Source organism: Cupressus sempervirens, chromosome 5 (genome assembly GCF_028749045.1).
Source record: "Cupressus sempervirens isolate cs-2001-9-10 chromosome 5, ASM2874904v1, whole genome shotgun sequence".
Taxonomy (NCBI): Eukaryota; Viridiplantae; Streptophyta; class Pinopsida; order Cupressales; family Cupressaceae; genus Cupressus; species Cupressus sempervirens.
Window position 1 is genome coordinate 668,863,940 of NC_143122.1, and position 23,690 is coordinate 668,887,629.

Consider the following 23,690-nt stretch of genomic DNA (forward strand, 5'->3'; position numbering starts at 1 on the left):
TTTCCATGTTAAATTTGGTATCATGTGTTCATGTTATTTCTTTTATGCTTGCATTTTAATTACTATGAATGTTTAAGATCTTTTAAAGTTAACATACACTGCATCTACTAAGTTACAACATTTTAAGTATGTTTACCAAGTGATAGTAGTAACTAGTTTATCAAACATCTAAGGGATCTATGGATTTTATTTTGTGGTAACTAATTCACCCCCCACCCCCCTGCCCCCCTCCTTTAGTTACTACATCTATATTTCCAACAATTGGTATCAGAGAATTTGGTGCTTGTAGGAAGGGTTTCAAGGACCTAAGCTAAAGATTGGGATGTCGTACAAGAGAGAAATTTGAAGGCTTAATAGGGATAACTTTATAGCATGGAAGGGTCTTATAAGGCTTCATTTGGCTTCCATTAGAGATACAAGATTAAAATATCTTGATAAAGAATACACAACTCCTTTTGTTACATTATCTATTAATGACATTGCTAAGAAGAAGACTCATAACACCATGATGATAGACATTGCATCTGCACTAAGGTATGAAGAATTTGATGATATCAAAGACTACAAAACTGTCTTTGAAATGTGGAACAAGCTGAAGGATATCTATGGAGGTGATGACAATGTGAGGAGAGCCAAAGCCAAAATCTTGAGAGGACAATTTGATCAGATGAGAATGAGACAGGATGAAAACATTGCCAAATATGTTGAGAGAATCAAAGCAAGTGTCAGTGCATTCAAAGCTTCTGGAGGAGACATCAAGGAAGAAATAGTTGTAAGTAAAGTTCCTAGAACATTGCTTCCCATTTATGCAATTAAAGTATCTGCAATTCAAGAAAGAAGATGTGAAGCAAATCATAAGATAAATTTGGATGCCATAGTAGGAAGATTGACTACATTTGAGCTAGATAACTATGATAATTATATTCTAGCTTCCAAGAATATTGAATCATCTTTTGAAGCCAAGATTTCACTCAAAGGAAAAGGCAAGAAAGTAAAGGACTCTTAGTCAGAAAGTGAAGAAGAATTAGAAGAAAGTTCCAAAAGTGATCTTGAAGTTGTATAGACTCTACTTGCAAGAAAATATTCTAGAGGCAAAGGAAAATACAAAGGTAACAATCCTCTAATCTATTTTTCATGTGCAAAAATTGGTCATATTGTAGCCAAGTGCCCAAAAAGGCAAGGCAAGGATGAGAAGAAAGGTCACAAGTGCAATAGCAAGAAAGACTTCAAATCATTCAAGGACAAAGGCAAGAAAACATGTTTTATGGCTAAGGACTCTAAGGATTCTGATAATAGTGAAGATGAAATTGTTTACATTGCTGTGAAAGATGAATCTGATAATGATGAAGAATATAAGATGGAACTTATCTCTCTTGTGAGAAAAAATGATGCATGGATCATAGAAAATGGTTGTTCACATCATATTATTGGTGACAGAACTAATTTTGAATATTTTGAAGACTATGATGGTGGTAGTGTAAGGTTTGGAAATAATGAACCTTGTTGCATAAAAGGAAGAGGCTAAATCTCATTAACCAAAGAACTTGTATGTGATTATGCCTATTGGGTTGAAGGACTAAAACATAATTTGTTGAGTTTGGCATAGCTAATCAATATTGGATCCAAGGTGAAATTCGTGCATGGAAAAGAAAGACTATTGGATGACAAAGGAAAGCTGATTAGATTAGGCAAACAAACGAAAAGTAACTTGTTTCATCTTGAACTTGGTGAGTGCTCATGTTTATTGCTCAAGTTGAAAAAAGTTGGTTATGGCATAGAAGGTTATGTCATGTGAATTTTGATAACATGGTAAAGATAAGCAAATTCAGGAAAGTAAGAGGCATTCCTAGTATAAAGAAACCTAATATTGGTCTATGCAAGAATTGTCAGATTGGTAAGATGGGAAAGACTAGTTTTAAAAGAAAAAACTACTAGTCTAAAGATATTCTAGAACTTGTGCATACTGACTTGTGTGGACCTATTGAAATTGAGAGCTATACTGGAGAAAAGTTTTTCATTCTTTTTATTGATGACTACTCTAGAATGATGACTGTTATGTATCTAAGAGAGAAGTTAGAAGCATTTGAGAAGTTCAAATGGTATTTGGCCAGAGTAGAAAAGGAAATAGGGAAAAGACTAAAATTTTTAAGATCAGAAAAAGGTGGTGAGTTCATTTCAAATGAATTCAATAAATTTTGCATTGAAAGAGGAATCAAAAGATAGGTATCAGCCCCTAGAACTCCTGAGCATAATGGAATAGTTGAAAGGAGGAATAGATCTATCATGGATTGTGCAAGGACTCTAATGATTGAAAATAACATTACTATCAAATACTAGAAGGAAGCTATCAGCACTGTAGTTCATACCTTTAACCAAGTATAGCTAAAGAAGGACTCATTCAAAACCCCCTTTGAGTTATGGTATGGCTATAAACCCAATGTAAGTTATTTGACAATATTTGGAAGTAAATGTTGCATTTTGAAAGAATCTCAAAAAGGAAAATTTGATGTGAAAGGTGATGAAAGTATATTTTTGGGATATTCTTGCAAGAGTAAGGCATATAGATGTTTGAATTTGTCTACTCACAAAATTATAGAAAGTGGACATGTGAAAGTGTATGAGTTTGCAGAAAGGACTGAAGAAGAAAGCAAAAAGGAACCAGAAGATTACAGGAGATTTGTTTTCATTGAACCTGACACATTGCCAAATACATCTATCAATCAGGAGGTTTCTACTCTTGAGTCTTCCTTAGTCACCAAGTTGTAAGAAGTTCAAACCAAGTCATAGGAACTCAAGTCACATTTTGAAGCTACCAAGCCAATGCCTACCAAATTAGAGCAGCTAGAACCTAAAGTTGAAGTGCAAGAAGATGATAATGCAATTCATTCAAGAGATAAGGAACCTATATTGGCTAAGTATGTTAGGAGACATCATGCACCAGATCAGATTATTGGAGACAAATTAGAAGGTACTATGACAAGAAGTAAGCTAAAAGGTACTTGTTTACTTGCTGATTTTGAACCTAGAAATGTCAAAGATGCATTGGAAAATAAAAGTTGGATTGAGGCTATGAATGAAGAGATAGATAAAATATAGGAAAACAAAACTTGGACTCTTGTACCTAGGTGTAAAGATAAAAATATGATTGGAACAAAATGGGTATTTAGGAATAAGTTGAATGAAGATGGTAAGGTATCAAGAAACAAAGCTAGATTGGTGTGTAAAGGCTACTCGCAAGAAGAAGGAATTGATTATGGAGAAATTTTTTCTCCTGTTGCAAGATTGGAAGGTTTTAGGACCTTACTTGCATATGCTGCATATAAAAGATTTAAGGTATATCAGATGGATATCAAATTTGCATTTCTTAATGGTATTCTAGATGGAGAAGTCTACATTGAGAAACCTAAAGGTTTTGTTGATCTAGACAAAAAGGACATGGTCTACAAATTACACAAAGAATTGTATGGTCTGAAACAAGCCCCTAAAGCATGGTATGAGATATTGCATAACTCCCTTATTCAGACTAGTTTTCAGAGAACTAATGATAACAATAGCTTGTATATCAAGGAAGGACTAGATAACAAGATTGTTTTGGTGGAAATATTTGTGGATGATACTTTGTTTACAAGGAATGATGATCTATGCAAAGAATTTTCGAAGAAAATGAACAAAGAATTTGAAATGTCTATGTTTGGTGAGATTAAGTTCTTTTTTAGTCTTCAGATTCAATAGAGGAAGAATGGTATCTACATCACTCAATCTAAATATATCAAGGAGATAATCAAGAAGTTTGGTATGGAAGATTCAAAACTGGTTGGAACCCCCATGTGTACTGGACTAAAGCTTACAAAAGATGATGATTCAAAAGAGGTAGATCAGACCTTATATAGATCAATGATTAGAAAATTGTAGTATGTAGTTCATACAAGGCCTAATATTGCTCTTGCAGTTGGTATAGTGGCAAGATTTTCAGCAAAACTTAGAGAAAATCACATGATGGCAATCAAAAGAATCTTGAGATACTTGAAAGGCACTGAAGATTATGGATTGTGGTATAAATTTGGAGGAAATTTGGACTTAAAAGTGTTTACTGATGTTGATTGGGCAGGAAACATTGATGACAGAAAGAGTACAAGTGGTGGAGCATTCTTTCTTGGGAAGAGGTTGGTATCTTGGACAAGTAAAAAGAAAATTAGCACATCTCAATCTACAACAGAAGCAGAGTATGTTGTAGCAGCAATGAACTGTTCTAATATTGTTTGGTTTAAACATTTGTTGGAAGGCATGAAGGATGAGATCAAAGAACCAGTTGTTATATTTTGTGATAATACAAGTGCAATTAACATATCAAAGAATCCAGTGATGCATTCCAAAACCAAGCACATTGCTATAAAGTACCACTTTGTTAGATAATTGGTGCAAGACAAAGAAATCAGATTGGAATATGTCCATACAAAAGAATAGATTGCAGACATATTAACCAAGCCATTACCTAAGGACACATTCTTGTATCTAAGAGGCAAATTAGGGATCATTCTCCTATCTACAACTCACTAAAATAAAGTCTTAGTGATGCATCAATAGAAACCAAGTTGAAGATCTATCAGTTGATGTAGCATAGCATTGGGAATATTGCATATGAATCAGTACTCAAGGTACATTGATACTCATTTGGTATGTGTTGTCTTTGGCATGTGTTTTCAAAGAGGGAGAGTTTATTGTCATATCTTTCTAAAATTTGTTTGAGGGAGAGTTTTTTTTTTGGAAAAGAAGCTATGTAATTCCTTGACAAAGGGAGATTACTATATTAGAGAAGTTTGTGGCATAAAATCTAAGAGGGAGAAAATTTTCTTTCAGAGAAAGACTTGTTTTCAAATTTCATTGTGCTATGACATGCTATGTTGCCATCAATGCCAAAGAGGGAGATTGTTGGATACAATTATCTAAATGTGTGTTGTCTTTGATTTTACACAAATTTCATATTAGTTGGCAGTCAGTATCTACCAAGATTAGTTGGTTAGTAAAGCAACTTTCAGAGTCTACCAAGCATTCCTAGAAATTACTCTGTGAAATCAATGTCTACTAAGCTCACTCAGGCATCAAAGGAAAATGTGGTAGCAAGTAGTGTTAACCAAGCTCTCATGGTTAATGAAATAAAGTTAGTGTTCATCGAGTTCACTCAATCTCTAAAGGATTTTGTAGGTTCACAGTGTTAACCGAGCTTCTATTGGTTAACACAAGAAATCTTTTCTAGAACAATGTTTATCGAGCAGGGTCGGCCAATGAAGGATTTTTTTACTTTGAGAAATAAAGTTTAATTATTTAAAGTAGTGATTGTAACCAAGTGAGGTAATAATTATTGGTAATTGTAACTTGTAATTGGGCTGACTTGACAATCTGAAAGGTATATATGAAAGGTCAAGTTGAGAATTCTAAAGTGTGAGAAAACTTTGAAGGATGGTTAGATATCCTTGAGGAGTAGCAAAGTTTTATTTGATTAGGAAGGATCTAGTGGAGAAAAATAGATATCTATAATCACTAATTTAGTTGCATCTCATTCAAGTCATTTCATTGTTACTTTCTTACCATTGTAGTAGTGATTCCTAAATCTCCTAACAGAGTTGGTTTAACAGCCATTGGTAAATCCTCTAACAAGGTGACAGTTCCATTAAATTGTTCTAAAGAACTTTTGCAAGGCCACTCCTAATAGGGTGATTAAATCCTTTAACAAGGTCACACCTAACAGTGTATTTTGTAACCTTTAACCAAGTTGGCTCCTAACAGGGCTAACTTTAGATGAGTGAAAATCAGTAGCTAGTCACTTGGTGGTTTTTCCCATATTGGGGTTTCCACATTAAATCTAGTGTCTCATGTGTTCATGTTATTTCTTTTATGCTTGCATGTTAATCACTATGAATGCTTAAGATCTATTAAAGTTAGCATACACTACATCTACTGAGTTACATCATTTTAGGTATGTTTACCAAGTGACAACAGTAACTAGTTTATCATACATCTAAGGGATCTATGGATTTATTTATGTGGTAACTGATTCACTGCCCCCCTCCCCACCCCACCACTTAGTTACTCCATCTATATTTCCAACACTTTTGTTACATCTTGTTGATTAAATCCTCTTCATCAATCAACTCAATGATAGTACTTGGATCTTATAAGCAATTGTCATTCTAGTAAATAACAAGTTTGACATTAGTGAAAAAATAATAATTGAAAACCTTTCTTATCAACAATCTCCCTTTTTTGCAAACAATCTTCCTTCTTTAGCAATGATCTTTTCAATCAGATTTCCAACAATCTCCCTCTTTGGCATTGATGGAAAACCAAAATTGATCAACCAAGTTATCAAAATGCTAACTAGGTTAAAATAGTAAAACAAATACCAAAAAGAAATTTTGTTATCAATTCTATTTTCATCAGCTTTCACATCTCCCTCGTTGATCTATTATCTCCCTCTCTAATCTACTATCTTGATTTTTTGCTTTTGCTTCTCTCTCTTAGCTGTATTTCCTATATGACTCCCACTTTTCTGTAGCTTACCACTTTGATCATCTTTGCTCTTCTTAACTACTATTTCTCCCTCTGACATTTTTTTTCCTTTAAATGTGCCATGCCATTTCTCCCTCTGCATAGTATTTCTTCCTCTATATGAATTGATTAGTTTCTTCTATTTCTCCCTCTTTGACAACAATGCCAAAGACATATTATTTCAACATCTTATCATGCAAGTGTAACATTTGCAGGAACTCCAATTTCTCTCTTTGTCACCTTACTTGTGACTTTTTTGGAATTTTAGTACTTTGATTACTTCAGGTAGAAACCTAAAGTAAGTGTCCTCTACATCAATTTGTAACATTTCATCATTTAACTCATTTGATGTAGGGTGAATTTGTTTTTTCTCAAACAACCTTGGATAGGGGTATCACCTCTAACTTACCTCTAAGATACTCAAATGCATCTTTAGGTAGTGCTTTTTCTAAGATGTTAGCAATCTATTCTTTTGAGCTAACATATTCCTTCCTCACTTGCTTATCTTCCACCAATTCTCTTACATAGTGATACTTAATTGAAATATGCTATGTTTTGGCATGCATCATAGGATTCTTTGATATGTTGATGGCACTTGTGAGGTACAATTTTTCTTTTTTCTAGTCCAAGTGACTAACCTTTTACCTAAGAAGAGTGCTCCTCCACTAGTGCTTTTTCTATCATCAATTTTATCTCCCCAATCTATATCAATGTAGGGTTTCAACTCAAACTTTTCACTCCTCTTGTAGTATAATCTAAAGTCATATGTTCCTTTTAGATACCTCAATATTCTTTTTACTGCCATCAGATGATTTTCTCTTGGGTTTGTAGAAAATCTTGCCACTATTCCAATAGCTAATACAATGTCTAGTCTACTATGCACAACATACTACAATTTTGTAATCATTGATCTATACATTGTTTAATTTACTTTAGCTAACTCATCATTCTTGGATAACTTATGTCCTATTGCCATTGGTGTACTGATGGGTTTTGAATCTTGTAAGCCAAATGTCTTGATTATCTCCTTGATATATTTTGATTGGGTCACAAATATACCATGCTTCAATTGATGTACTTGAAATCCAACAAAGAATTTGATTTCTCCAAACATTGACATCTCAAACTCATGTTTCATTTGATTAGAAAAATCTTTGCAAAGGGCATCTTTTTTTCCAAATATTATGTCATCAATAAAGATTTTAGATATCAGAATATCTTTACCTTTTTTTGCCTTGATATACAGGTTGTTGTTGTCATCTGTTCTCTCAAATCCTATTTTCACAAGATATTTGTACAGTCTCTCATACCATGCTCTAGGTGCTTGCTTCAAACCATAGAGTACTTTATGCAATTTGCAAACCATATCCTTGTTGTTTTCATCAATAAATCCCTCTAGTTATTCTATGTAGACTTCCTCTTCTAGTATACCATTCAGAAAGGCAAATTTTACATCCATTTGGTAGACTTTGAAACCTTTGTAGACAGAATATGCAAGTAGTGTTCTCACTCCTTTCATCCTTGCAATAGAGGCAAATGTTTCCCCAAAGTCCAATCCTTCTTCTTGTGCATAACCTTTGTAGACTACTCTGGCCTTATTTCTTGTGATCTCACCATTCTCATCTAGCTTATTTCTATATACCTATTTGGTACCAATCACATTTTTATCAACTGGTCTTGGAACTAAAGTCTAGGTTTTGTTCTTCTCTATCTGATCTATTTCTTCTTCCATAGCTTTATGTCAATCATCATCTTGTAGTGCATCTATCACTATTTTGTGCTCAATCTTTCTTAGCAGACATGATTCATTTCTTAGTTATTTCGTTGTCATTGGTTTGGCCTCCTTGACACCAATGATTTGTTCAGCAAGGTGATGTCTTCTCACATACTTGGATAGTCTTAGTTCTGTCCTTCTTTTCATGTTTGATCTTTTAGCTTTAGAGTCACTGTGCACATCTCTTTTTGATATTTCATCATCTCTTCCATGTGTACTAATTCTTGAATTAGAATGTGCATTATCTTCATTTTTCAACTTGGCTTCTAAATGTGCTCGAAATTCACTAGTTGTGACTCAGTTGATACTAAAATTTGTTGCTACTTCCCAACTTGATTGGCAACTTCATATTTAGTAGACATTCCTTCATAGAAGCATACAAAGGATCTATAATCTTCCAGTTTCTTGATTTCATCAACCTAAGCTTCTACATATTCATCAAAATTTACATTTGCACTCTCCACAATCTTGTTAGTGTTAGTATTCAAACACTTATATGATTTACTTCTAGTGGAGTATCCAAAGAATATGCCTTCATCACCCTTTGCATCAAACCTTCCATTTCTAGAATATTTAAGAATATAGCATTTACAACCAAATACTTTGAAATTTTTTACATTGGGTGAGTGACCATACCATAATTCAAAAGGTGTTGCATTTTTACCTTTCTTGACTTGTAATCAATTCAGGGTGTAGACAACTATACTTACAACTTCTCTCCAATACGTTAGAGCAACATTTTTCTCCATCATTAATGTTCTAGCATAGTCTATCACTGATCTATTCCTTCTTTTTGCAATGCCATTTTGAGGTGGAGTTCCTGGTGCTGATGTTTGTCTTTTAATTCCTTTTTCATTGCAAAATATCTCAAACTCTTTGGATGTGATCTCTCCTCCTCTGTCTAATCCTAGGCATTTTAGACTCTTTCCTATTTCTTTCTCAACCCTGGCCAAATACAACTTAAACATTTGAAATGCATCAGATTTTTATTTTAAGAACATGGAAGTCATCATCCTAGAGTAGTCATTCACAAACAACATTATGTATCTATCTCCTTGGTAGCTTTACACTTCTATTGGGCCACATAAATCAATATGCACTGACTTTAGTACTTCTTTGGAAGTGTAGGTTTTGCTTTTAAAACTTGACTTGGTCATCTTTCCTAGTTGACATTGTTTGCACATTGTATTTTTAGGCTTCTTTAGCTTAGGCAAACCTCTAACTTTCTTCATTTTGCTGATGCTAATCGGATTATCAAAGTTAACATGACATAGCCTTTTATGCCCTAACCAAACATAATCAAATCTAATAGCAAAATAGGTTGCATATTCCATATCTAGGTAAAAAAAATTACTCCTAGTTTGTTCTCCTTTTCCTATCCGATTTCCATCAGTGTCATAGATTTTGATAGTTTTGCTTCCAAATTCTACTTTGCATCCTACATTGCCTAATTGAGACACACTCAGTAGATTATAGTTCAATCCTTCAACATAATATGAATTGTCACATGAAATTTTCTTTGTAAGTTTAATTGAACTTTTTCCCTTGATTTGACATGAAACATCATTTCCAAATCTAACACTATTTCCATCATATTGAGTAAAGGTAACGAACTTACTTTTGTCTCCTATCATGTGATGTGAGCATCCACTACCTATGATCCACCTATAATTTTTGTTCACATAGGTTACTAGTGTTGTTGCCTCATCTTCATCTGATTCATCCTTCATGGCTATATAGACTACCTCATCATCATTTTCATCAGAATCCTCTTCTTCAATAATGTACCACTTTTTGCCTTTGTCTTTGTAATCTCTGCCATCATCTTCTCTTATGTTCTTGTACTTGTTGCCTTCTTTGTAGCTCTTCTTCTGTGTGCTTCTTGTAGTAATATGTCCTACTTCATTTCAATTAAAACAAATGATAGGAAGCTTACCTTTGAATTTACCTTTGCCTCTATGAAATCTTCTAGCCAACAATGCTTCCAATTGTTCCACATCTTCTTCATCTATATTTCTATCACTAGATGCATATTTTTCCTTTTTCATCTACTTATTTTGTTTCATCTCCTCGATATCTTTGAATGATAACTTGGCCTTGTTTCAAAGTTGGACAACTCAAATGCGGTGAGTCTTCCTACTATTCCTTCAAAAGTTAGATGGTTTCCTAGTACACATCTTAACTCTTGGATGGCTAAAAATCTAATAGCATAGATGGGGATCAAGGTTCTTAAGAATTTTCTATTAACAATATTATCTTCTAAATGACCACTTAAACTTCTTATTGCACTTACTACTTCTTTCATTCTAGAGGCATATTGTGCAGCATTCTCACCTTCCTCCATTTTCATGTCATAAAACTTTCCTCTAAGGCTTTCTCTTTTTCCTCTTTGAACAATTTTATCTCCTCCATAGATATTAGTCAGGGCTTTCCACATCTTGAATGCAAAGTCACATCCCTTGATGTCATCAAATTTAGCATAGTTGAGGGCAGAGGAAATCTCCAGTTTGTCTGATTGTGCTCCTTCTTTTTCTTCATATCTTCTACAGTGGGTACAGATGGATCAACATGTTCTACTTCAATTGAGGTTTGTGCATGGTCACTTATTTATCCTAGGTGTAGCTTCATTAACTATTTCCATGTAGTGAAGTTATCTCTATTGAGCTTGGGAACTTCTCTCTTGGACATCTTTGATCTTCCTACTTCTAGTGCCTTTAAACCAAATTAGCAGATGGATCTAATACCAATTGTTAGAAATGCTTTAGAATAACTAAGAGGTGGGTGAATTAGTTATTCACAGTCCAAATTTCCTAATAAAACTTTTTACCAAGTAAAGTGGGCGCATTAAACTATTCATGCATCCAAGCTTAAACTTTCCTACTTAGCAAGTTACTGAAAATCAATATGCAAGAATAATACATGAAGAATCAACACATAACATAGTGATTTATGTGGAAACTCAATTTGGGAAAAACCACTAGTAACATGCTACTCAATTCTAACTCTTTTTAAGTTATTCCCTATGAAAGACCTGCCCTATTAAAGGCTATACCACACTGTTAAATGTGACCTAGTTAAATTATTTAACCACCCTATTAGAAGTGGGCCTAGTTAGAGGACTTTTGAACATTCACTTGGAATGCCACCTTGTTAAAGGATTTACAAATGGTTTTTAAACCAACCTAAGTCCACAGGATTTTACCCTAACTGATACAATTGTTAGAGAGTAACAACAAGGGCTTTTGACCTGATACAACTCACAACTTAACTTGTAGATTTCAAATCTTTGTTTAGCTCACAACATTTTCTAGCTTTCAGTCTCTTCAACTCTGATAGCTTATCCTTCTTTCAAGCTTTATCTCCTTGAGTCTCCATGCTTGATGTACTAGTGCAATCTCCTATATGGCCACTTATCGATTAGAGCCTCTATGCTCTATTCTTCCTTCTCAATGCCTTCTCCTTGATACACTCCAAGAACTTCGCAACTTGGCACCCCTAGCCACTCTTGCATCTTGGCCTATGAATCCTTAAATAGAAGTCTAGAATACTTTTCCCTCTTGAATCTTCTTGCTTTTAATGTTAGATCGAATGGATTAGGTAGGATTCAATGAATCTACCCCATATCTTGTTCCTTCTAGAAACATCATGAAGAATCCTCTTGAATTTTTCCAAAAATTATTTACCTAAAATTCTGTGATACCAACTTATCATCCTTATCCTCCATCTGGTTCACAAAATTCAAGGTAACAAACTTTTCAACTTAGATTTGGTGAATCTTTGACTTTTCAAATAATGTAGCAACTCAAAACTATTCAAATTTTAGTGCTCAGTACATACTATGTTACTCAACACCAACTACATTTTACTAATGCTTGGAACCTACTACAGATTCACTCGACATCTACTAAGTTTTTTTGATGCTCGGCACCTACTATGGATTCACTCGGCATCCACTAAGTTTTTCTAATGCTTGACACCTATTACTTTCTTGACTCCTTCAATATCACTTGACACACACTAGATTTTTCTTTTTGTTAGCACTAACTAAAAATCTACTCAGCATGAACTAGCTTGCTCGACACCTACTAATGAACTTAGTCAAGCTTTGCAGATAGCCTTGTTACAACTTGTACTTCTAAAGTTTCTAAGTGTGGCCAATTTTTGTATCTTTGAGTGTATTATCAATACATCATTTTACCATTGTCTTAACTGATCCTTGCACTTCATTACAAAACCCTAATTCAACATTTTCTCTTAGGTACTTTTGTTACATCTTGTTGATTAAATCCTCTTCATCAATCAACTAAGTGATAGTACTTGGATCTTATAAGCAATTTTCATTCTAGCAAATAACAAGTTTGAAATCAGTGACCAAAAAATGATTGAAAACATTCTTTATCAACAATCTACCTTTTGAAAACAATCATCCTTCTTCAGCAATGATCTTTTCAATCAAATTTCCAATAGAATCCATTTTTACACAATTTGGTGTTCTAGGCAATTGACATTTGATCAAGGGACTCAATTTACATGAAATTTGATAAATTCTCTTATGAAGGAGTATACTATTAGGCATGGTAAATTATCACCCTACCATCCCCAGGCTAACGGTCAAGTTGAAGTTAATAATAGGGAGCTAGAATCTATTCTAACCAAGACTCTAGCCCTTCATATGAAGGATTTTCCTAAAGCTCTATGGGCTTATAGAGCCACTTGAAAGTCCACAACTAGTTTTACTTTGTTTGAACTTGTTTATGGTAAGTCATTCATCATGCATATTGAATTCAAATACAAAAACATTTAAGACTTCCTTTGAGCTTAGGATAAAACTCAATATTGCACAATAGGATAAAATCATGAGTTTAAACAATCTTGATGAATGGAGGAAATCTACCTTAAACAATACTAAATTGATTCAACATCAAAGGAAATAGTGGCATGATAAGTTTATCAAACAAAAAATGTTTTCTATAGGTGATTGGGCACTCCTTTATGACTCAAGATTCTAGCATAATCCAAGAAAGTTCCAAACACATTGGTTAGGACCCTATGAGATTTTTACCATATTTCCAAATGGTGTAGTTCAGTTATCTACCATTGATCCTATTCACTTCAGACTACTTGTTAGTGGGTATCACCTCAAGCTTTACCATAAACCAACCATTCATGAAGAGTTCATGTAGCAATTCTAGCACAATGAGGATCTCGTCGTTCCTATAGCCACTAAGTTTGGGTCTTCTACCTTGACTCCTACTAGTTCTTGACTTTGATCAAGACATTCATAATAAAAACTTCTTTTTCAAGTACTTTCTTCACATCCATTCCACTTCCACTTTCCTCTCTTTCATCTTACCATTCTATCCCATCACTCTATCAGTTTTAATGATCATTTCAAAACATCTTTCCTATAGCAATTGTCAGGTACCTTTTGCATAACTCTGCATGCATTTTATTTTATTCATGTTTTGTTATGATTTGGTATTGTTTATATTTGTTTACTATTACTTCTCCTAGCCTAGTGGGACACATGCTTTCATGTAGTTTAAGGGAGTGAATATTTAAATGGATGTTTAATTGTCTTTTTAAAGTCATTTTTTTCAAATTGCATTTACCTTTAAAGTACATTGAGATGCCTAGAAACAAGTACATAATAAATATCAGATGCTAGTGACTTGTCCTTCTGTGATTGCATCATTATGCAATTAAGGACATTAAAAGAGGTCATTTAACTTTTAATGATGATTCACAACATGTTTGAGTGATAGGCCTATACACACGTGAAAATCATGAAATTTGATGCAAAGGATATATTGTGATATAGGGTGCATTTAACTTCAAATTGTACATGCCATTTTTCTAAAGCTATTTTTTCTGAAAAACTAGAGCCAACATTATAAGCATTGAACATTAGATTTTTTCTATAATTTAGCTATAATTGACCATGGGTAGAGGTACAGAGAAATGAGCCTATTGATCATTGAGTTATGTTGGGAGATGCAACCACCTATGAAACATTTAGAAGAAGGGGATAGCTAGATTATTGCCTTAGTTTGAACATATTTAATGAAGAACTAGCTCTCCAATTTATGACCACCTTAAGAGATGGAGCTGTAGTGGTTAAAGGTCTTAAAATTTATTTCTTAGAGGAAGTGATAGCCAAAGTCACTAGGTTGGCCCCAGAGGGCGAAAACTGGGAGAAAGAATTGGATTTGAAGACAACTAAGGCACAATTTAGCATACACTAGGATCCACCATTGGACATTGATAAGAAACAAGGAACTTTGAGGCTATCCTTGACAATGGAGTTTATTCAACCTCCTATACTTATCATCCAATATTTCATATGTGAGGGAAGTTACAAATACTTGCATGCTCTATATTTCAAGCTATTGGCTCACCTACGACATGATTACATATAGGTAAACATCCCCAACTTCCTATTCAATATTAAGAAGCAAGCTTCTCTAGTTCAGTCAGGAAGTGATCAATTGGTCTCTCACTGTGGATTTATAAAGTTAATTGTAGAAAGAGAATTAAATAAGCAAGCAATTGGGTTACGGGATGAATTCTTGCAGTTGATAGAGGTAAAACATAGGTTGCTCAACCCTAGAGGCCAAGGTGTAGGATGAAGAGAAAGAACATCCACAAGAGTCTATAAAGTTGGCCCTAGAGTTGAAAATACTCTTGAAGCCTCTCCCTCTAGTCTTAAGCCAACTAAGAAATGGATTTATAAGGTTGAACCCTCTAAATGTTACTATCAAGAAGAAAAGAAAAGAGGTAGAAACTACTAGTGCTCCTAAAGCCCCATCACTTGTTAAAAATAGGTCTTCTACTAAGAAGGACAAGGGGAAATTTTTTGAACTTTAAGAAAAAAGCATGGGATAATCAAATGAGAGTAACCTTAATGAACTCTTGCACTCTTAAGAGGAGGAAGACCTACAAAAACCTCCTGAAGCGCCCATTGTAGAAACACCTATAAGAAGGAGGAAATGAAATATTTCCCCATGTTTGACAACACCACTCATGAGGAAAAGTGAAAAAATATTTGAGAGTAAGGTTTCAGAGGCCTTTATTCATATAATTACCCCTAAAGTGTCTAAAAATGAAAAATAGTCCTCTTCAGGGAAAAAATTGCCGCAAACCAAAGTCAGTGAAACTGAGAGTAAAACTTAGTATTTTCCACCTAAAGCTAAGTGTAGTATCAATTATGTGCTTATTGATAGTTACAAGGAATCTAATGAGATTGAAATATCTGAGGAATTTGAAGAAGACTCTACTATTCAAGACATTAGTGAAAATTCTATAGAACTCTCTTCTAATAATTATCTAGAATTTAGACCTGAGATTGTTAAAGAAGTATTGGACAAATTGGACCAAGAAGGGTTGGACACATTAGCTATCATCACAAGAAAAATTGGGTGTTTCACACTACAAAGTGTTGACAAAACCAATCAACTAGCACTTGAATGGATAGATCTCTTTTAGCATGAGCCATTGCCACCACCAAATTTATCGACACCTTTGTCTATGGGAATTAATTTGTTTTAACAACCATTATGGGAAAGAACTAAATGAAACTTGGAAAAAATAAAGTAAAGCATATTATTAATGTATAGAGCTTCTAGTTGATACAAAGCTCAAATCATAATGAAGTTCTGAAGAGAATAATTGAGCATGTTAAATGATTAATTCCTAAGCCAATGGAATGTAGGTCTCCATTGTCAGTGTATGCTTTATTTCTTAAAGAACAATTTTCCAATTATAAGTTAACTAGAATTGTGGAAGGACTTAACCCCTCGGTTTCTATTCCACATGAATTTTATGATGCATTTCAATCTGTTCCTATGGCCTTGAAAAACTTACTATGTGAACTATATCTCTACAATTTGGTAGTGTCTAATGACACTAAATGGAACCCAGTCTTGTATTTGGGGGACGTGCAGTTAAGGGAAAAAATGTCATGGATGTAAAATGAAATAAGTAGAGAACATCAACCCACACCCTATAGGGAAAGTGAGATGACAACACCCTTGTTCATGAGGTTAGAAGTCCAATATTCTAGATGAACATATCTAGATTGGATTTCTATTTTAAGCAATCCTATAGGACTTGGTAAGGTGAGTGTAGTTAGAGAGTGGGATTTTATAGATTAGGAATAGCATAGATCTCAGAATGTTGAGACAACAATCATTTCCTCAAGGAAATGATGGGTTAAAATGCCACATGATTTAAAAATAAGAGAACCCCATTTTTCACAAAATCTAACTCTTGCTACAATAAGTATTCCTTGATATATCAACTTGGGGAGAAATTAGTGTAAACATTGGTTACCATTAAGGTATCAAACCCCAATTCTCCTATAGCCACTACTAGTAGTAAATGAAAATGTAGAAGATCATGACATGTTTGCAAAAGTTCAGTGCCAGAAAAGGATGAAGGAAAATTATGGTAACTTTGACTATGTGAAGAATGAACCATGTGAAAGGATACCTAGTGATTGGAGAGTGCAATCTAGGATCTTAAACTTCATGATTGTTGGAGACCAGAAATAGTTTAGTTGATGGGAATGATGAGCTTCTAAAAGGCCATTATTTTGAGAAATTTTTATGTTGTTTTAACAGTTATCTTGCAAGAAACGATTTAAGATTCTATGGCTTAAGAAAAGGAACTTATGTTTTATGAATATTCTATCTATATGTTAAGAAATGGAGATTGAAGTATAGATTGATAAATTATGTTGTGTTTCCTTGAATCTATTATTTTTTAGGGTTTAATGAAGGATATTACATGTTGATAAATTTTTCCTCATCCATGCTATGTTTGGGTAGGTTCCTTCCACCAGCTGTAGGATTTGTAAGAGTGATAATCTGAGCATTAACTTTTCTAACATTGATCATGAAATAAATGCATGTAGGAGTTGTTATGTTCAATGCTTTGTAGGTTTTTTCCATGCATTGAAATCCCATTTCAGCACTAAAGTCAAAGCTAACCAGGTGATTGATGGATCACCACAAAAGCATATCATGGTGAGAACTCTATTGCAATAGCACATAAAGATAGCTTCCTCAACCTACTATATTCCTGGGGAAGTTAAAACATAGTTAATGGCATTTAAGTTATAAACTTTATGATTTGTAATTGATCCTCATTGATGGAGTAATCGTAGGAGTAGGAAGTTGTTAAAAGCTTTCCTTTAAATAATTTCTCCTATAACCTGGAATGGGGATTTTTGACTTTGATCTATTCCTGGTTTTGACTAAAGGGAAATAGAGTAGATTGAGTAGAATCTTATTTTCAAATGTAATTGTTTATTATGAATGAATAGAATTCAGAGTTCAAGTTTCCACCTTTAGAATTGATTTTTTTTGTTCACTCATCCAAGGGGGCCCACTTGGTGAGTGAAATACTTTGTTAGAATAAATTTCCTTTCTTAGTTTGTTTCCTTGCAAAGTAGACTTCTATTGTTCTTGCAGCCATTAATAACAAAATTTTTGAACTATTCTTATAGCATAGGTGTTTAAATAGATTTTTTTGTTTCTAGCATTACTCTAATCTTTAAGGCAAATGTCGTTTCAGTTCCTAGCTTAGTTTCCTTCAACATTTATTTCTTGTTGTAGTTGTATGATTTAAAGAGGAATTTGAGCATATACTTTATAACCACTCTCTAAAGCTTACGCTCCTAGTTTGACAAATAGAATGAAGATAGTATGTTATACCTAAGAAAATACATGATTATTTTTAGTCCTGGAGTCAATGTAGAAGGGTCTCTAATCCTTTATGACTAAGGTAGTTCACTAACCAGATACTCATATACCTGTGAATGACTCCCACTACATGTGCAATATTTGGCATTGTACATACCATAGCATACATCAAGCTTCCTACAGCTAAAGCATAAGGTACTTTAGACATCTTATCCTCCTCTTCTTATGTCTTTGGACACATCTCCTTAGTCAACTTTAAGTGATGAGGTAAAGGTGTGCTAACAGGTTTAGCATTCTCCATAGACAAATGTTGCAACACCTTCATAATTTAATTAGTATGAGTGAATGTCAATTTCTTGTTCTTCATATCTCTATAAATCCTCATACCATAGATTTGTTTCGCTACCCCCAAATTCTTTGTAGAAAATTCATATTTTAATTGGCATTTGAGCCCCTTAATGTAATCCATGTTAGACCTATCTACAAGCATATCATCAACATATAAGCATAAAATAATGTAGCTATCATCATTGAACCTCTTAAAATAAACACAATGATCTGAATGACACCTACTATGTCCATAATCATGCATAAAACTGTCAAAATTTAGATACCACTATCAAGGTGCTTTCCTCAAGACATATAAACTTTTCTTCAATTTGCACACTAAGTTATCCTTACCTTTGACCTCAAATCCCTTTGGTTATTGCATATATATATATTTATTCATCCAAATCAACATGAAGGAAGGTTGTTTTAACATCAAGCTACTCCAAATACAAATCTTCAGTAGTCGCAATACTTAAAATAGTGCAAATAGAAGTCATTTTAACAATAGGAGAGAATATCTCATCAAAATGGTCTGAGTGTTCCAAGGGGTGCTTACACTATTAATAAGAGACCTAGCTTGTCTCCTCTAGGAATCTAGTCTCCCCTAGGTCCTAATTGGCTTAGATGATTAACTAAGTCTAATTCTAACTCTTCTTAAAGAGTTTTCAACCCTTGTGCTTAACCTTGAAAGACTAACACCTTTAGGTAGTAGAATCCTTCACCTTCACTTCAAAATCTCTAAATGCAACTTGCTCACAAACTCCATCCTTCATTGTAGGGTCATCCATCCACATGAGATCACTTCATTTTCTTCCATTTGAATCCATTTGGTAAGATCTTCAAGTCATTTTCCTAACAATTTCAAGGTTTGGTCTCTAGGAAGCCTAATTTGGCCTAGTTCCAATTAGCCCTTAGCATTGACTAATTCCTCCTTGGAAAAACTCTCCAAACAACCTAGAAAATAAACTCCATATTTGAACACTCTTTTGGATTTCCTAAAGGATTCAGTAGGTCTTGAACCCCTAAGTTGTTTGTATAGGTGATTCCTATTATATAGGTTAAATAGGGCTAAAAGGCATATTTCCTAGGACTAGGCCACACAATTGTTTGGAAACTCACCTAAATGGATGGGTATGACCTCAATTTCCAAGAAATATCAAGCTATGACTATCACCTTCCTATAACTATACTTGTTCCATAAAACACTTCCATTACCTACACTTAACCATTTGTTTCACCACTGTCAAACCTCTAACCAAGCATTCTTAGCACACCTAGGGCTTGAGTTTAAAATAGTTCCCACAAACTTCCAAAAATCCTAATCCTAGACATATGTACACTAATAACTACCCTAACTTTTCCATATACCCTTACGTATTTCCCATGGCTATATTTCATGTTATACCATTTCTTTACAAACTAGTCAGCACAAATCCAATGAACAAGCTAAATGGAAAATTATTTACAAAGGCAAATAAAATGTAATGTCTCGTTTGAGAACATTAGGTTTTTTAACCTAATTGTGCATATATCTTCTCCTTTTTCTCCTAGATTTCCAATGAATCCCTTTTATTTCTCCTTACTTAACATATATATCCCCCAATATTAAATCTCTCTCTCTCTCTCTCTCTCTCTCTCTCTCTCTCTCTCTCTCTGTATATATATATATATATATATATATATATATATATATGTGTGTGTGTGTGTGTGTGTGTGTGTGTGTGTGTGTGTATGTATGTATGTATGTATGTGGGTGAACCCACAATAATGGGTTCCACTTTAGTGGGACGAAGAAACTTGAAAAAAATAGCAAATTTTCGCATCTCAATTTTTCATACGTTCGAGTGAACACTCGAGACATGTTCGTGCGAACATGTACGTAGTGTGTGTTCACACGAACATAACAAGGCATGTTCTCGTGAACACGCACTATGTACATGTTCACGTGAACACGTATGGACCAAATTTTCGGCGCCTTAAAACATCTCTTTCAATTTCCAAAATTCATTTTTATGGCGAGCACTGTTGATTGGGCATTCGGGCGAATGTGTGGCTTGAGCAACTTCCGTCCACATCATCCTCTCATTTTCATTCTCATTTTCATTATCGAGTATGTCAAAATAATATTAATTTAATGTTTTCAACGTTTTTGAAGTATTTTTTTATATTATCAAAATAGATTTTAATGTTTTCAATGCATTTATTTTGTGTTTTTAAAACATATTTGAATGTTATTTACATTTTTAATAGTTTTGAAAACATATTTGAATGTTATTTACATTTTTAATAGTTTATAAAACATATCTAAATGTTAATTTAATATTTTTATTGTTTATTTATATTAATTTAGAAAATAGAAAAATATTATATAGAAAACATTAGAAAAAATAGTAAAAAATATATAATATAAAATTTAGAAAAAACATTTTAAAAAATTAGAAAATTTAGAAAAAAATATTGCAAAAACATTACAAAATTTAGAAAACAAATTTAGAAAAAAATTACAAAAATATTAGAGAATTTATAATTTAATATAAAAAAATTTTAAAATATTTAAAAATAAATTTAAAAAAACATTAGAAAATTTATAATTTAATATAAAATTTAGAAAACAATTTTTTTAAAAAATTGCAAAAACATTAGAAAATTTAGAATTTAATATAAAATTTAGAAAATAAACTTAGAAAAAACATTACAAAAACATTAAAAAATTTATAATTTAATATAAATTTTAAAAAACAAATTTAGAAAAACATTAGAAAAACATTAGAAAATTTATAATAATATAAATTTTAGAAAAAAAATTTAAAAAAATATTAGAAAAAAATTAGAAAAAATATTTTTTTTAAAATTAGAAACACATTACAAAATTTTAGAAAACAAATTTAAATATATATATATATATATATATATATATATATATATATATATATATATATATATATATATATATATATATATGTTAATGTTAAATGTAAATATGTCAAATTCACTTTAATGTCTTAATCTTAGAAGTTTAATTAAATGACATATCTTAAGGGTCTAGATCCTGAATTGTACATGTAAAAATATAGATTAAAATGTATAATTTTTTTTTTTGAACATAGATGTACATGTATATTTGTTCATGGTTAAAAGTAGATGTATGTACATATTTTTAATAAATTCACATTTTTATATGTATAATTTGTGTATATGTTAACTATTGATCTTAATTTATCTTATAACTAAGTGTAATTAACTATATTTAATAACACATGTCTTAAGGGGAGATCCTAAATTATACATAAGAATGTAGATTAAAATGTATATTTTATTTCATAAATGTACATGTAAATATGTTCATGTGGTAGATATAGATGTACATACATATGTTTTCAATATTCATGTTTAAATGTACATATGTTATTATTTTTAATGTCTTAATAATTAGAAATATATAATTAACTATATAATTCAATGACATGTCTTAAGGGGAGATCCTAAATTATACATATATAAGAATGTAGATTAATTTGCATTTCTACCTATATGAATATAACATACATGTACATCCAAACCCTAACCCTAACCTTGACCTTAAAATTTAATTTCTAAACCCAATATTATAAATGATAATAAATACCCTAAATCATAATCTTGAACCAAATCATAAACTTCATATGCTAAGTTCCCTTATCCTAAATTCTTAACCATGGACTTTAATATTAACCCCTAAATTTAATGCTAGAAATTATGTAAGTTCGTGTAAACCCTGATAGTGTCATAAGGTCTTAAATCTTACCCTAAAATTGAGCCTAATTACACTAAAACCCTATTTGAAAACCTAATTGAAGCCTAACTTACATAAAATTAAAACAAGTTGACCCTAATCCTAAATTGTTAAAAATTACATTTGAGATACATGCACATACATTCAAACACATGTACATACATGAAGTATGACCCTTGTTTTAAATGATATATATGTAACCCATTTTGAAACCTAAACCTTGAAACATTATCTTCTTCTTCTTTTTTAAAGGGATAAAAATTTATTCAAATAAAACCAGATTATAGAAGGCGGCCTCAAGCCCAATCAACCAAAACACCAACCCAAAACCAATTACATTCTGTCCTTTTCCACTAATTGCTCGAAAGTCCCAGCAAGATCAGCAGGAAGATCATCCCTAATAGAAATATCCCAACCAGCACCTTTCTTTGATGCCCATTTTGCCAAGACATCAGCCACTCCATTCCATTTCCTAGGAATATGATAGAAAGAGATCCCATCCACAAAGCTACTCAAGTGGAGAATCTCTCTAACAATAGAGGCAATTTTCTGACTAGATTCATCCACTCTCCTGTTATTTATCATATCCACAACAATCTGAGAGTCAAACTCACACACCATCCTCCTCCAACCAAGAGAACAAGCCCACTCCATAGCCACCTTAATGGCCAAAGCCTCCATCATGTTATTGGATTGAACTCCTTTGTGAATAGAGAATATGAAAATAACATTGCCATCTGCATCTCTCCCAATCCCCCCCACTCCAGCCGATCCAGGATTCCCATGGGAGGAGCCATCAGTGTTAATCTTTAGGACTGCATCAAGAGGAAGGCTCCATCTCCCCACTCTACAAACCTTCCTCTTTTTCATGGCTAAGATCTCTTATTGCTACTAGTTCCAAATCCTTTATCCACTAATCCTAAATTCCTAACAATACGAGAATCACTAGGATCCACCGGCTCTGATATATCACATTTAGCAGAGATAGTCTCTTGAAGCCTAGTTAGGATCAACTGCCATAGTTTAGTGGCTCCCAAGCTGGAATTATAGAAGATTCGACAGTTACGCTCCAACCAAAGATTCCACAGAATGAAAGAAGGTCCAATAGCCCAGGCCACCTGAAGGAATTAAGTTTTCGTAGGGGGTCTGCCAAGGCTGTCCCAAAATTCAATAAGAGATTCAGCATGAATACAGCTATGGCACCACACCTCCACCACTTATGCCAGATCTCTCTAGAGAGAGGACATAAGAAGAAAACATGAGAAACATCTTCCCCATCCAACATACATAGGGGATAGAAAGAGGGTCCCTAAAACCCTCTTTGCTGGAGATTATCCCAAGTAAGACACTTATTTTGCGCAACCAACCATAGAAAAAAAATTACATTTCGGCCAAGAAAATTTATTCTACACCTTCCTCCACCAGGGAACCACCTGAACTACATTACATTGGCTATCCAATCGAGCATATCCTTGGGCCACACTAAACTTACCTTTTGGGCAAGGACCCCAAGCCAAGATGGCTTTGTCTTTAGAAGAGCTACAAAGCCTAGTAGAGAGAAGGT